The sequence below is a fragment of the Bos indicus genome, chromosome 21, assembly GCF_029378745.1.
Source record: "Bos indicus isolate NIAB-ARS_2022 breed Sahiwal x Tharparkar chromosome 21, NIAB-ARS_B.indTharparkar_mat_pri_1.0, whole genome shotgun sequence".
Classification (NCBI taxonomy): Eukaryota; Metazoa; Chordata; class Mammalia; order Artiodactyla; family Bovidae; genus Bos; species Bos indicus.
Genome location: NC_091780.1, coordinates 26,341,066 through 26,357,095, shown reverse-complemented (window position 1 = coordinate 26,357,095; position 16,030 = coordinate 26,341,066). Strand labels below are relative to the sequence as shown.

The 16,030-nt window shown below is 37.7% G+C and overlaps 1 protein-coding gene across 3 annotated transcripts in view; it reads right to left on the bottom strand.

Moving 5' to 3' along the window:
• Positions 1-15,486, bottom strand: part of ZFAND6 (zinc finger AN1-type containing 6) — a 54,942-nt gene extending 39,456 nt beyond the window's left edge. For 2 of the 3 annotated variants that reach the window (XM_019983574.2, XM_019983573.2), the window contains exon 1: positions 15,356-15,486. The gene's annotated coding sequence lies outside the window, so the exon portion shown is untranslated. Of the gene's footprint in view, positions 1-5,025; positions 5,620-15,355 lie in introns of those variants that run through there. The other variant, XM_019983576.2, reaches the window with a different exon arrangement.
• Positions 15,487-16,030: the final 544 nt, after the last annotated feature.

Genomic DNA, 16,030 nt, shown 5'->3' with positions numbered 1-16,030 from the left:
TGGCTGAGTAATACTCCATTGTGTATATGTACCACAGCTTTCTTATCCATTTATCTGTTGATGGACATCTAGGTTGCTTCCATGTCCTGGCTACTATAAACAGTGCTGCGATGAACATTGGGGTACACGTGTCTCTTTCAATCCTGGTTTCCTCAGTGTGTATGCCCAGCAGTGGGATTGCTGGATCATAAGGCAGTTCTATTTCCAGTTTTTTAAGGAATCTCCACACTGTTCTCCATAGTGGCTGTACTAGTTTGCATTCCCACCAACAGTGTAAGAGGGTTCCCTTTTCTCCACACCCTCTCCAGCATTTATTGCTTGTAGACTTTTGGATCGCAGCCATTCTGACTGGCAGGCAACAGGTTTTGAGTTTGTCTTAGAAGGAAGGACTGCTAACAGCTCAGAATGGTGTGTGGGGGGAGGAGGAAGGGGCCGGGGAGACGCATTAGTAAGCAGGGGTTAGCCTAGAAGTCACATGGCTGGGTGGTAAAAAGGGACTTTGATATGGCAAACTTCAGTTCAAAGTATGCTAGCCACTCACAAGCTAAGGCAACCCTAGACAAATTATTAATAGGAAGTGTTTCTAAATCATCTCACTTGTTAAATGAAGGTAACAATACTTCCCCCTCTTAAGGTTGTTGGGTAACTACCTCGGAGAACCCTTAGGACAGAATCAGCTGGTAAAAAATTCAAAAGGTGATAAGAAATCACTATAGAACTTTAAGCAGAGACAGACGTGAATGAACAGTGAAGAATGTATTATAGAGAGCCAAAACTAAAAGTGAAGATCAGTCAGGGTACTGTTTTAGTAATCTAAGAAACCAAACTGTCATGCGTGCTAAAACAGTGAAGAAAAAAAGGATTGATTCCAGAGTTACTATGGATTTTAAATCGATGGGAAGTTGTGGCTAACTGGGAAGAAAAGAAGGAAGGCTCAGAGCGACACTTGGGTTCTGACATGCATGGTTATACCACCGCACATTTATTTTGAGAGTAGGGGAAAAGGTCTTGAAGGACACTGCTGGGGAGGACAAAATAAGCCCCTTAGCTTTGATGAGTTTAACACAGGTGTGGAAGAAACATTCATGGAGCGTTCGATGAACAGGAGTCTTAGGTGCAAACAAAAAATCTGTATTTAAGACACTAATCTCAGAACCATTAATATATAAAGATGTTAACTGATGATATGGGACTGGAGATTATCCCAGAAGTATAGAGTAAGAATAGTGTTAAGGTCAGAATCCTATGAAATTCCAATACTTAAAAGCTGTAATGAGGAAACAGCAAGGATAGATCTCAAAAACAAAAGGAAGCCCAGGCACCTCACTAAACTTAGGGGAGGAGTCTCAAGAAGTAAAGCGTAGTCAATATACTAAGTTCTGCTAAGAAATCACGGACCTACCAAAAACGTGGGAGTAGGAGAAGTAACCAAGGTGCTTATTTGTGGAGGAAAAAAATGGGTATAAGGATAGAAAGATCTGTTCGCTTCTACAAAAACAGTACTAACCATAATGTTTTGAGTTCATTTTTTTTCTAACAATATACAAAAACACAGAAAATCAGATTCAGCCAAAGAGGTTAATATACATTATCAGTTAATAAATAAGCATTTTAAAGTTACAAAAACAAAAAAAACCTCCTAAAACATTTACCTACTTTTATAAAGAAGCCATAAAGGGAAACCATTGCAAAACTGTAAAGTCCCCTTTTACACAAAGAGACATTGTAACTACTAAGCCACAGTTTCAAGGCTCTTTCACATTTTACCAACTTTCTGTCCATTAACCTTTTTCCTCTGTCATTAAGAAAAAGAAATCAATACATTCTCCCTGAATGAAGACTAACAACAGACACTGAATGTATTTAATATCCTTCCTCTAAATCACTTTTTTCTTTCACTCTAAAAGAATAAAATAGAATTACCGCTACTGTTATCTGGTCTCAATATTAGGTCATTTAGAGATTCTTCTCCCCCTAGAAAATTGGCCTCTACCCTCGGAATGAAACTAATGTACTAAAAGGATACTCCTTAGTTCAAACTGTCCACCAGAAATCAGTAGTAGAAGTACAGAAGAGAAACAATGGAAGATTATCTGTTCTGAAAAGCATTGCAAGCAGATTCTCCACTGTCTGAGCCACCAGGGAAGTCCAACGTTCTAATGTTACCAGAGTACTAGGAGAGGAGGTAAATCTTTATCTTGCCTACTCACTAAAATATAATCTATAGCCAAATTTGAAATGACTTTCACTAAAACTGTTATATTTACAATTACCTTCATCTCTACCTGGCAGCAATAAGATGAATCAGTTAAGAAGAAAATTAAATACATTTTCTTAAATTCAGAACAAAGGAAATAGATACAAATGTTTAAGCACCAACATAAATTTTAAATATTTAGGTGAAACAATTGTTCTACTCATGAATCAAGTATTTAGATTATCTGTATAAAATCCTGACACACCTAGCAAACTTAAATGGAGAAAATGTATTTCACAACAACTGCTTCATTAATTAAAAGTCATCAGTTTTAATTTTTTTCTCATCCATTTCAAATGTTAAGAAAACCAAAATATCTGGGGGAAAAAAGTCACTCCTAAGCCACAACAAACAAAACAGACATGAAAAAAAACTTCCCCCACAAATATACAAAAAGCCAAAGATTTAAGTTTATCAGCAAAAATTTACAGAAAGTAAATTATTTAAACTGAAAAATGAGCTGAACTATTTAATTCAAGATTATGCATACATGCTTAACTACTGGCTCCACCAGTGAATTAGAACTTAACCCATGACTTATCACTGACTCCTATTTATAAATTAGATTTTTTTAATGTCTTATAGAATTTTGCTTTAAAATAACTTTTTAAGTTTATTCTGGAACATGAGTTAACAAGGTCACATCCTGACAATCCTAGCCTATTCTATTTAACAGACTAGCTGCCAAGCACATACACAATGCGGTAGTTATTGCCAAAGAATGCTCTTAAAGACAAACGGGAAGAACACAGGACTAGTAACACACTATGTGTACATAAAGTCATCTTACCTTCAACTGAAAACCCAACAAACACTAGAAGAGTGCTAATATTTTAAAACCTGGATTTATAACATAGATCTATGTTTCTATATTGTACTTAAAAAACCAGAAATGCACAAAGTGACAAAGGCTATTCATATCTGTTCAGAGTAAAGTTAAGTATTACAGCTCCCTCTCTAAAAATGTTTCTGATGTTTTTCTTAGAAGAAAATCCTCTGATATGTGCTACCAGAAGAAACATGTACTGAGGAAAACTTGTGTGAGCAACAATTCCAATGTAAAACATTAAGCCCTGTACTTAACTGATAGCAACACACACAATACAACCAACAAAGATATTGCTCACTTAAATAGGCAAAAATTCTCCCAATTTTCTTCAGCTGATTTTAATGTCCAGAAAATGGATTCAGATTCATCTACATCTTAGAAAACGGAATTTAAAATAGCCTATTAGTTTAGGCAAAAACTAATCAACAAGTCAGACACCTTCAGAGGCACACTTTAATGAGAACACTTAGGGGCTACCCATTAGAGAAATTTTGAAGCACATTTTTCTGGTGGCAATATAAACTGGAATAACCTTTTTAAAAAGCAATTTGGCTACTGAAGTGTTTATAGCCTTTGATCTAGGTAAGCCCACTCAAGGGGATTTTCCCAAAAGAAACACAGAAGAAAATATCTTGAAATTTACACAAAGAGGTTTATTCAGCAATACCATTTAAAATGGTGAAAAATTAGGAACAATCTAAATGTAAAACAGGCAAAAAACTAGGTAGATTAAGGTCCTATTAACCTAAGAGAATTCTATAGCAAATGAAATGAAAACAATTTTAATAATAAATGATACAGTTTGATAAAAAATAGAAAACTGTCTTTATTCACAATTATGGGAAAAATATAAGAATATGGTAAGGTACAGAATAGAACAGGGAAATAAATAAGACCATCTCACAACGATCTTGTGGATATTTGGGTGACTTTTCTTGATTTTATTACATAGTATTGCTTATGCAATAGATGGAGCAGAAAGCATTAATTTAAAACCTTTTGCGTGATCTGAAAGAAGCAGCATAGTAAATACAAGTATACTGACTGAAATGCTTAGGTGGCATTTGGGCCAATTATTCAAATTATTCTATACCTTAATTTCTATGAGATCAAAGAGCAACAATATAAAAACAAGGGCCTCTAAAGGAAACTTCTGGTACTGAAACATAGTACAATTATTTCTTAAGTAAGAAATGTCAATAGATTCATAGACACTTTTTAAGTTTTGGCAGCCTATCTATACTTCTTAAAAATATAAATTCATTCATTTGCTGTTTCAAAAGGGTGTTGATTGCTATGTCCACCTTGAAAGAAATGAAGTTTGAAAGGAGGACAAAGTTTTACCTTGTTCTATATAAAATGAATCTATGATCTTTTAAAAAAGCAAAACTAAAATTATGAGCATACTAAAAAGCACCAACACATTGGTAGATATAAAATACACTGAAGTTTAAAAAGAGGGGATGTATGCTGGGGGATAAAAAAAAAAAAAAATTAACAGTTGGCATTTCAATTCTTTAAAAAGGACACATTTAAACCTACTACATATATCTGTCTTTTAGCAACTTCACATCTTAAGTTTAAGGAAAATGACATAAACAGACCTTCTCCTCAAGATGTCATTTATAAAAACTGACAAATGACTCTTCAAACATCCAATCCGAGAGAAAAGACTGTTACTGGAGATGGTTTTTATGCAAGTATTTTTTAATGACACTTAAATTCTGAATTAAAAATAATGATAAAAGAAAGTCAAGTTTGATTCTCTGAACACCTATTTCCTGTCCAAACAGCCCTTTTGTTCTGCTTCCCTGCTTAATTTTAATGTTCAGTTTGCATCAGAAAATACCAACAATGACAAAAGCTAGCATACACAGAAGCACAAAGGAGCAAAAGTGTAAAATAAAGGATCATTAAAAGATTAGAACAAAAATCCTACCAACAAAACCTCCACAATTTTCTGTTTGCTTCACCTCAGATTAACTTCACTTGAAGCTGTACTCCAAAGCAACCAAACCTGAATACCAAGCTCCACCTTCTCCAATTCTAGTGGCTGAAGAGTCAAATCTCCTCCCTGTTAGTGAAACTGATAATTGTGATTGGATACGGCTAATATCCATTATTTTAAAGAACTTTTCCTTGCTAGCAGGTTAGGTTAAACATACTAAAACCCCCTGGATAAGCTGGTTTCTTAAAGAAACAGTAGGTAATGTTTCAGTTTTCCCATCATATACTATTTGCTTACTCTTTTGTCTAGGTAAAAAATAAATAAACCAAGTAACAGCAATGAAAATCTCACAGAAGAAGTGTTAATTTGCAGTTCAGTGACCAAGTGTTTAAAATACAATGACTTCAAATGAAATTATTTGATTTTTTTTTTTTTAACAGAGCCTGAGAGTGAAGTTATGCTTTATAAAGACAAGATTCCTTTTTCAATAGAGTTCACATTTGGTATGAAAATTCTAAAACAGCAACAGAAATCCACCGCAAAAATTTTGCTAATGAGAACAAAATAGTATTTTCTCTAAGACTTAACTGTATCTTAAATGAAAATACATAGCACTAAAATATTGAATGCAAAAATTTCTAAGATATCAAATACAACATCACAAGAATAGAGTAAAATTTTCAGTGACATCAGACTGATACTTCTATTTAAAACTGAAGAAAAATGAGGCAAATATTATTTCTATGTCACCACACTTACAGGTCTGATGTCATGTTTTGCAAGGTTAATGCTTATCCATTGCAAAAACAAGGAGAAGACAACTTGTTCTAATGAACATGTTCAAGTATAAACTTCAGGATGGTTCAAGTCATTTTCTTTTTTAGTTTTTTTTAAGAGAAAAGTGGACACTATTTTGCATCCTACTGAGATATTACTCTAAGGTGGCACAGTAACCCTAAGGGAGAGCTGAAGGGTATCCTCCTCTTAAAATATAAGTTACATTAAATGTTATTTTTACTACAGAGATTCTAAAGAGATTCTGACTTTTGAACAAAGATCTTTGGTCACTTTGTACATTACAAAATTTGCTGTATTTTAAATTTTGCTGTATGCTTAAATTAGAACCGTTTACGTTTTTAGGATTGATCCATTAACTATTACTCTGACATTCATCATTATCTGATTGAATGACAAATTTAAAGAGTATTCACCTCTACCAAAATTGACTAACTTATAAAAAACTCAAAATTAAAACAAATCAGAGTAGCTCCTTCTTAAAATATATTTTCAGTTACTTTACGTAAGAACTTTTCATTTAAATTTCATTTTCTGAGTTAAAAATCTTGCAAGCATTTTTTCCTCAAAGAAAATTCATCCATTAAAACAATATTTTCTGAGTTAAAAATCTTGCAAGCATTTTTCCTCAAAGAAAATTCATACATTAAAACAACATAAAGCCAACAAACTTATTTTGAATACAACGGGAAGTCTTTGTAAGAAACTGAAAATGCACATAATTGCAACTAGACATGAATATGGAGTAATACCCCACAGAAGCCCAAACAGCTGCATAATCTATTATGCCTTTTAAGTGGACAAATTGAAAGAGCCAATTCACAGAGGTCCAGTCCCAAGATCCTTTGCAAGGATTCACAGCTTTGAATGCCCAGTACTTCACAAGTCAAGTTCAGGTTTTCTTCCCACTGTGTGGACACATGTAAAAAGACCCTGGGAGTAGAAGAGGTACAGGAGCAGACAGTAGAAAAAATACACAATTTGAGTTACAGCATCAAACTTGAGTTACATCATAAAACAAGTTTTAGATGGCCAAAATTTTATAGGGTTATAGAAAAAGAGACAGCAAACATTTTACTTTTAAAATTTGGCAAACATAAAATTAGTATTCAGCTATGGGAACCAAATGAAACCTTTGTTCTAACATCAATTTTTCACATCAAAGTTTAACTATTTGTGTACAACAAAGACGTAGAACATACACTAATCTAACACCAAAATCCCCTCCATTTATAACCAAAAGAAAATATAGATGGAAATATAGACTGAACTATTCCAGATGGTTCAAAGACCTCCAGGACCTATTTAAAAGAACTGCAAGTTGATAAATATCATTTTAGGTGGCTTACAGATTAAAAGTAAGAGTATTTTATTCCTCTTCTAAATCCGCAATAGAAGAAAACAACAGAAAAAATAACTAAAAAGAGAGCGATACCACAACTGAGGTTATCTGAAAGTAACTCTGCTTCCTGGGAACAGGGAGGCAGCAAAAGGGTCAAGGCTTCCTCAAGGCTCCCTGATTGCTTGTGACATCACTTTTCCAACATCAAGTATTCAAAGGGTGTACTCTTTGTGAGAGTTCAGAGGTTTTCACAAATCTATCAACTGAAAACAGTTTAGAAGAGACCGAGCCACTAAACAACTTGGTCTCATTTCACTTACTATTAAAAAGACCCTATATAAAAAGGCAATACCTAGACTTTTAGGAATAACCTTTGGTACGTTCAGAGCAGGGGGAAAACTTCCACGGAATTTTCAGGGACTGAGAATGGCTCAAAATATTCTTCCTACAACAGAAATTATTCCTTGGCAGTAATATCCCTGAGTGCTACAGGTAGTTAAGGCAACAGCTGGTGAAACAGTTGGTGACAATAGCAAAACATGACTAGGATCACTAAGGATAAAGTCTGAAAACCATCAACTGATGGAGGAAAAAAATATTTAAGAAATATTTCCCTGACAAATACACAGTGTCTACAGAAGTGAGGTTATGTATTTGAGTTTGCAACTCCTGATGACTATCTTCTCATTAAGAGAAAAAAATACAAAGTGAGTATGGGGGAGAAGGAGGGGGGCAGTGAGGGTCCATTCAGGAGAATACAAAACACAAAGGAAACATTTAGGAAGTAAACAGGTAAAAAAGCATAAACCAAGCTGAAAAAGAGATATCTTTCTGTAAGACAGTAAATTGTTCTAAGTCTAAAGAAACAGACAAGGTCACCAATAAATGTAAATTAAAAAGGAACAGGGATCATAATATGGAGACGAAAGTATAAGTAAAAGAAAAGCATTCATAGTCCTCAATTATTTAGATTTAACAGTCATGAATTTTCATGTGCCAAACAACACACAATCGATCATCTAAGTTAACTGCTACACAAAGAAAAATGACAGAAAACAGGTTGGCAGACTTTAAATTCCCTCTCTGGTTAGCAGCCTAAAGCCAGAAAAACATAACCAAAAGATGAATGATACACAGCAATTATTTAATAAGGACAGTTCTTTATTTAGCTATCAAAAGAAAAGCTTCTTTTCTCAACAGTCATAGGAAAAAAATTTTAAATTACAGTCCAGAAGAAAACCAACAATTTTAAAAAGCAAAAGTTGAATAGGTAATGTTTTCTACCTACTGAAAAGCTTATTCATTCATCAAACATTTTGAACACCTACTATGTATATGCTGGGCACCACTGGCTGCTGTGAACGCCATAGTGAACTGTCCCTCCATTGTAGAAACTTACGATCTAGAGTCAGACCAGTGCTGACCACCTAGAAAATAATGTGAGTCCCATGCAATCTTCAACTTTCTGGTAGCCACATTAAAACACTACAATAAAGTTAAATTAACTGTCATAAATATTTTCTGTAACAGGAAATATGTAAAGTAGCATTACTTCAATATATAATCAATATCTTAAAAATTGAGCTCTTTTCCCTTTTTTGTGCTAGAAATCAAGCTTATATTTCATACTTACTGCACATCTCAATTCAGACTTGCCATATTTCAATAGCCAGATATGGCTACTTAAATACTGTAGCTTTTAGCCACATAATTATTCAGAAATTAATATAAATTTTCATTACTGCACAAGACTCTTTATCTCTGCTGTCCACTGTAATAGCCACTAGTTGCATATGGATACTGAGCACCTGAAATGTGACTAGTAAAACTGAGGATATGAATTTTTTACATTATTTAATTTTAATTTAAATAGCCACAAGTGGCTAGTAACTACAAGATTGAAAAGTACAGCTCTAGGAGAAAAAGACTGCTAAAACAAATCACATGCATTTAATGAATTGCAGTTGTTACAAGTATTTACAAAAGAAATGTCCAATGGGAAATGGGAAATTAATAAATATAACCAACAGAGAACTTAACCTGTTTTGCCAGCATTAAGGGTTAATTTATCAAAGGAAATCACAATTTAGCAAATTCGGACAGCCTATGCAAAGATCCTGAGTGGGAGGAAAGTGAAAATACAGTAGAAATAATGAAGTAAAGTACCAAGGAGCAAAATAATCCAGCTTATTTGTAAGTGACCAATTTGGATCACAGACTATAAATAGGATAGGAAGGTGGTGAAGCGGAAGCAGCCTTAGCACTTGGAAATAAGTCTTGCAATAAAGTCTGCCCCACTCTCTTCACTCAGTAAACTCCAGCCATTCCAATCTCCGGTCACCTCCTAAATTGAGCCAGGTTCTTTTTGTCCCCTTTACTCGGGAAACTTGCCCCAGTATTTTTCAGATCTTAGAAGTCAGAATCACAGTTCCAAAATTTCTATTCCATACAGGGTTTGAGGCCGTAATCCAACTGGAGGATATGGCGTGGAGCGGGTGGGACAGGGACTTGAACCTGTTTGCAAGACAATTTTTACAAAACATGTTTACAGAACTAATTCAGTGTGTCACTTTTTTTTTTTTTAATGTTGTGACAGACTGGGGAAGTTAAGAAAACTTCCAAAACACACACACCATCACTAACTTTAAACGTTACATTCTCAGAACATCCCAACTAGCACCTTCCAATCTCTATCAGCACACCCTACTTCTCTCCTTCCCAGCAGTTGTCATCTGAAAACTCTACGCAGTGGTCTGTTAACAGCCTAGCTCTTCCAACGGACAGTAAACTCCATGACAGCAAAGATCCTGTATCATTCATCTCTGTCTCCTCAACACTTAGCACAATGCCCAAGTAGCATAGAGGAACAGCTGAATGAAAATTGCCAACAACAAAAAAAAAGAAAACTGCAACAGCAGGGATTTTAATAAAGATATTACAGGTTAAATGTAAAGGAAAAAATACCTAAACTAGGCTCAAAGGAAAACTTAATGGCATTAAATTTTTTTCATTATACAACATAAAACATTAAGTAGAAATAACAGTATTTTCTAAATTAAAAAATTCAAGACCAAAAACAACCTGAAGACCCTAAGGAATCAACTAAAAACTCGAGGACTAACAAAGCAACAACTAAAAATTGTAGGGGGAGTTGGGGGAAGAGGATGGTAAAACTTAACAATAACAAAAGGAAAACACATTATTACTCCCAGTTACTAAAACAATGTGCACTGACTGGTACTGAATAAAAGCTAAAAAGAACCAAACATAAATGTATTTAGTATATGACAAAGGCAGCTTTATTTGAAGGCAAAAGAAAAAGTTTTCTTTTATGGGCCTAAAATAACGGATTAACTACTAAGGAAAACTAAGGACAATTTTTTCACTTCACATATTATGTCAAAATAAATCTTGGATGAACAGAAGAGAGAGATGTGAAAAATGAAACCACAAAGAACTAGAAGAAAACAGTTATCTGGGTAGGATAGTTTATTAACTATGAAAGTAGAAGCTGTAAAAACAATGTTATTAACCTAAACTTCTTAAAAGACAAAAACTTTTAATTATTAAAAAAGTAAATAAACAAAAGGCTAATGAAGAGCAAGGGAAAATGTTAGTAGGATGAGTCAAAGGGTGGCTATCCTAAATATAAACACCACTCCAATGAGCCAAAGACAAACCAGAAGATGTCCAGAACCTATACCTCTATTCATTATCATAACTCACTAATCTAAGAAATAAATTATAAATCTTATGAAAAGAAAGAAAAAATATCATTTCTGGTAAAGATAGAGAGGAAATGTGTACTCTCTCATATTTTTCATCGAACTTCATACAGGTTTGGTCAATTTATACTGCAATGTTAGTCAAACTTTTAAGATAAAATTTGTCAGTATTCATTAGTAAAAAAAATGTTCATATACTTTAAGCAATTTTAAGACGGCTGAACCCTAAAGAAATAAGAAATACATAGTAAGATGTAGCTCTTAAGATGTTCTTCACACATTGTAATAGTGAAAAAAAGGATAAAGAAGCAAGTTATAAACAATAAGTGACTAGTTAAATTAACAGTACTTTCATAAAATGAAACACCATGTACCTTTTAAAAATCTTATTTTCAATATATAGGGACCTAACAGTAAAGCTGTTTTTCCCAGTAGTCACGTATGGATGTGAGAGTTGGGACTATAAAGAAAGCTGAGCGCCAAAGAATTGATGCTTTTGAACTGTGTGGTGCTGAAGAAGACTCTTGAGAGTCCCTTGGACTGCAAGGAGATCCAACCAGTCCATCCTAAAGGAAATCAGTCCTGAATATTCATTGGAAGAACTGATGTTGAAGCTGAAACTCCAATACTTTGGCCACCTGATGTGAAGAACTGATTCATTTGAAAAGACTCTGATGCTGGGAAAGATTAAAAAAAAAAGCAGGAGGAGAAGGGGACGCAGAGGATGAGATGGTTGGATGGCATCACCGACTCAATGGACATGAGTTTGAGTAAACTTCGGGAGTTGGTGATGGACAGGGAGGCCTGGTGTGCTGCAGTCCATGGGGTCGCAAAGAGTCAGGCACGACTGAGCGACTGAACTGAACAGTAAAGCTGAGGAAATCCTTGCCCATAAGCAGTTTACTTCAAGCAGGGGATACAGACAATAACCAGATAAATCACTTCAGATGCTAGGTTCTCAAAGGACACAAAGAAGGTAACACAGCCAGCTAACAGGAAAAGTGATCTGAGATGGCGTCTCATAAGGAGTGACATTTGAGCAAAACACGACTGGGTGTTCAGGCAGAAAACAATTTTAAGAAAACTAAGCTTGGCATACGGCACTGCTGGGGGTACAGGAGTCAGGGTGAGCAGCATAAGATAAGCCTGTGAGGCTGATAGGCCCAACAGTCTAGATCAGCCACAAACAAGGCCTGCCCAAGAGGTACCTTAAACGGAAAACACACAACCAATGGTGAAGACGGTCTGAAAAAAGATAAGTAAAATATATCCCATTAGTAATTTCTTACACTGACTACTTGCTGAATCACAGTATTTTGGGTTAAAAAATATTTCACCTGTTTCTCTTTGTAAATATGGCTATTAGAAAATGTTTAACTACTTATGTGGTTCCCATTTGTAGCTCCTATTGTATTTTCATTGGACACTGTTGGTCAAGAGTATTAAAAAATCTGGATTTGTTTTGAGTCTGAGAATAAGATAATCTAATTTACACACTGAAACGATTGTTCTGCACAGGAAAGGGAGAGAACCTTGAAGCAAAGATACCAGTGAGGTGACTACCACCACCATACCATGTACAACAAAGGTGTTGAGATGGATCATATTTGGTTTAAGTTTTGAACACAGAAGCAGCCTAGTACTGCTTAGAATTCAACGTTTAATTGTTTAGGATAAGAAAAGCAAAAACAGAGAGACTGGTAGGATACCTGCCAAAATATTAATAATTACTCATTCTTTGTTAACTTTTCTGATGGTTTAGGGGAAAAAAAAGCTGCCCTCGTAATGAAATACAAAACTGAGGTTTGTTTTTGTTTTTTTAAAGCAAGATAAAATAGTCCTATCAAAACAAAGCCTCCTGACAACTTGTCTGCAGGTTGCGTGCACTGTTCTTAAAAAACAAAAAACACCACTTCTCATGTCTATAAAAAAGTTTATTCAAAGATATACATAAACTCTTATTACTTATATACACACCATTTTCAGGAAGTTAATACTGCTTCATAATTTATCTTTGCATTGCTGTTCACACAATAAATCCCAAATCTGAGGCGGGGGGGGGGGGGGGGGGGGGGGGGGGGGGGGGCAGGGTGGCATAAAAAGTACTTAATTGTGTGTTGCTAACATATCCTGATCAATACTCACCACACACCTTTCTCAAAAGTGTTCCAAAGGACACAATCAATGTAATTTCAGAGAATAATACCTTGGCCCTAATCATTTTCCTTAAAAGCTCTGTCATTTGATAGGTGCTTCACTTAACTAAAGTCTGCGTAACTGATAGGATAAACTCAGAACAGGTTTCTTTTACACATGTGTACTGGCACAAGAGAAGTTTTAAGAAACTTGCCAGAGATTAGAAAGTGGGAAAGGGAACCCCAGAAAAGTGATTTATTTTATACCCAATCAAGTGTTTTTTTCTACTATATTTACATTTTTGCAGTGAAAAGTTTGACAGTAAATAGTGCCAGACTTCTTAGCATGGGATTTCCAAGGACAAGATTCATTCGGATTGACAGGAATCCTGGTTTCTCATGCGGATGTTCAAAAACTATGAACCAATTACTATGGATATGAATTTGCCATCAAAAGATAAAAGAGAATCCTAAAATTTTTCATTTATTTCCAGTATTTCAATCTATTTTACTCCTGAGTACCTAAAATGTCCCAATGAAATCTGCATTCACTCTAAAGCAACTCTTGCACTTGTGTACCAGGAGCCAGGAAACAAGAAATGTTCATGGGACACAGCTGGTGACAGCAAAACAGAATCAAAGACATAGGCTAAAGGCCCATGAGTCGTGGAAGATTAACACAGTATTAATCTTTATATTAACAGAGCAATGAAACGAGTGAACTACAGCCACATATTCTTTTTATAAAAAAGCTCAAAAGAAAAACAAACTCAACACACAGTCTGAGCACACAGACGTTATGTTGTGAAACGCAAGGGGATGGTAAACAAAACACACTAGACTGAAATGATTACCTCGGTAAGGACAGGCAGAGGTGTAAGACAGATTAAGAAACTCATAAACATACGCGACTTTTGGTAATATTCCAACTTTTGGTTTGGAGATGGAAATCATGGATTCTTATTACATTTTTATCTCTTTATACTCTATTGTGTACAGCATACTTTAATACTGTGTTGTGTGTGTTCATACCTTTGTGGTATTATATACACTTTGAATACTTTGCTTAAAAAGCTGTAATTAACATACAATAAACTGCATATACTTAAAAGTGTAAAATGTGATCTGTTTTGACACAGGAAATTAAATCATCACAATTGAGATAATAAGCCAACCCCGAAATTCTCCTCCTGTACACTTCTGCAATCCCTATTTCCCTTAAATACATTTTAAAACGTAAAAGAAAAAAAAGTTTAAAAGATAATCTGTTTGGGAAATATAAATGTGCATATTCTGCAGAAAGAAAACATTTTCCCTTGAAGCCCTGGACTAAGGGTAACTCGGCAAAATGTCCTAAAATTGGTAACATAAATATTACGTAACTAACCTTAAAAGTCTATGGGATTTTACATTAAAAAAACAAATTCCGAATTTGATTTGACAGACGACTTTAAACCTCTTGCTCGGAGCATTAAATCATTAATAACGAACCAGTTTTTTAACCACCAAACAACTGTGTGTAACTTCTTCACACTGCTGAACTAATCTGAGTGTGAAGATAAATCATCGCAGCGTCTTAATCGGGTGGTTGATTTGGCAAAACTTTCTACATAAAAGTTAAAATCATCTCAGACGCATTATTCTTCTTTGTTTACGTAGTTAGACGGCAACGTGAAAACACTACTCCAGAGGAAAATCGAGAAATTCTGAGTCCACCCAACAAAAGCAGAGGAAAGAGAGGACCACCCCCCTCCCCCGACCCCCTTTCCTTGTCTGACTTGCTAGACTTTCCCCCTGGCCGGTGGCTGGAAACACGGCAGGTGAAAAATCCTTCCAAGAAGGGCTCGGGCTGGGAGGCGTGAGGCGAGGAACTTGACCCGGGCCGGTGACAGGGACGCGCCAGAGGGCGCCCGGGGTCCCTCCAGCCCCCGCCCGCCAACTGCTCGGAATCGGAGGACAGCGGCGGCTCCCCACACCCCCGAGGCCTGGGGGCAATGGGGAGGGGGGGTCTCACCCCGGCGCGCCGCCCCCGCCCCCAGCGGGAAGCCCAGGACCTCGAGGGCCCGCCGCGCGTCCGGGGGAGTCCGCTGCACCTCGGCCCCTGCCCCCGGGGCCAGGAAGCCCCTCACCCCTCAGCAAAAGCCCGGCCCGGGCCTGCGGCCGGCCCACCACCTGCTGCGCCCGCCGGCTGCCCTCCGCTTCCTGCTCCCCTGGGCCGGGAGGGGCCGGGGGCGGGCCTGGCGTCGCCCGAGCCGGTGGGGGAAGGGAGCGGGAGGGGGAAGGGAAGCGCCGGTCGCCGGGGCCCCACGGGCCCCACTCCTCACCTGGCGGCGGCTCCCTCCGCCTGACGCGCTGCCTGCCGCCGCCGGTCGCCGCCGGTGAATGGGGACAGGTGAGGCCGCCAAACCCCTGGTAGCTCCGGCCCCGCCGCCGCCGGCCCCTCCGTCCGCTGTTTATTAAACTTTTCTGTTTGGTTGTTCGGCCTGTGACGCGACTACGGGGCAGAGCTCCGCGATTGGCTGGCGCCCGGCGCTGACGCGGCAACCCCCGCCCGCAGCCTAATTATTACCGGCCGGGGCGGAGCCGCAGGCCGCAGCCGGCGAAGAGGGGCGGGGCCAGGGCTCGGAGCAAGCTGCGATTGGCTGGAGCGTACGCAGAGGCGGGGCGAAGCGAGGGGAGACGCTCCTCCGGCCTCTCCGCCTCCACTGTCCTTCCTCCGCTGGGGCTTCCTCCCGGTGGTAGCGGGGCCGACAACAGGAGGGCGTTTCCTGGGGTCTAGAGGAGAGTCATCGAGTCTGGGGCGGTAGGTTCAGGTCCCTCTGCTACCTCGAAGGCGGCTGCATGTTCCTGTGCCGGATCGAGTAGCCAGAAAGAGTTGCGCTTCACCTGCCAGTTGTGCAAGAAGGAATTCTGAGCTTTCCCCCACGTGCAACATTGTGCCCCCACCCCCCATTTTTGCAAGCGCAGAATCCAAGGCCTGGGGCACTACTCTGCCCGGT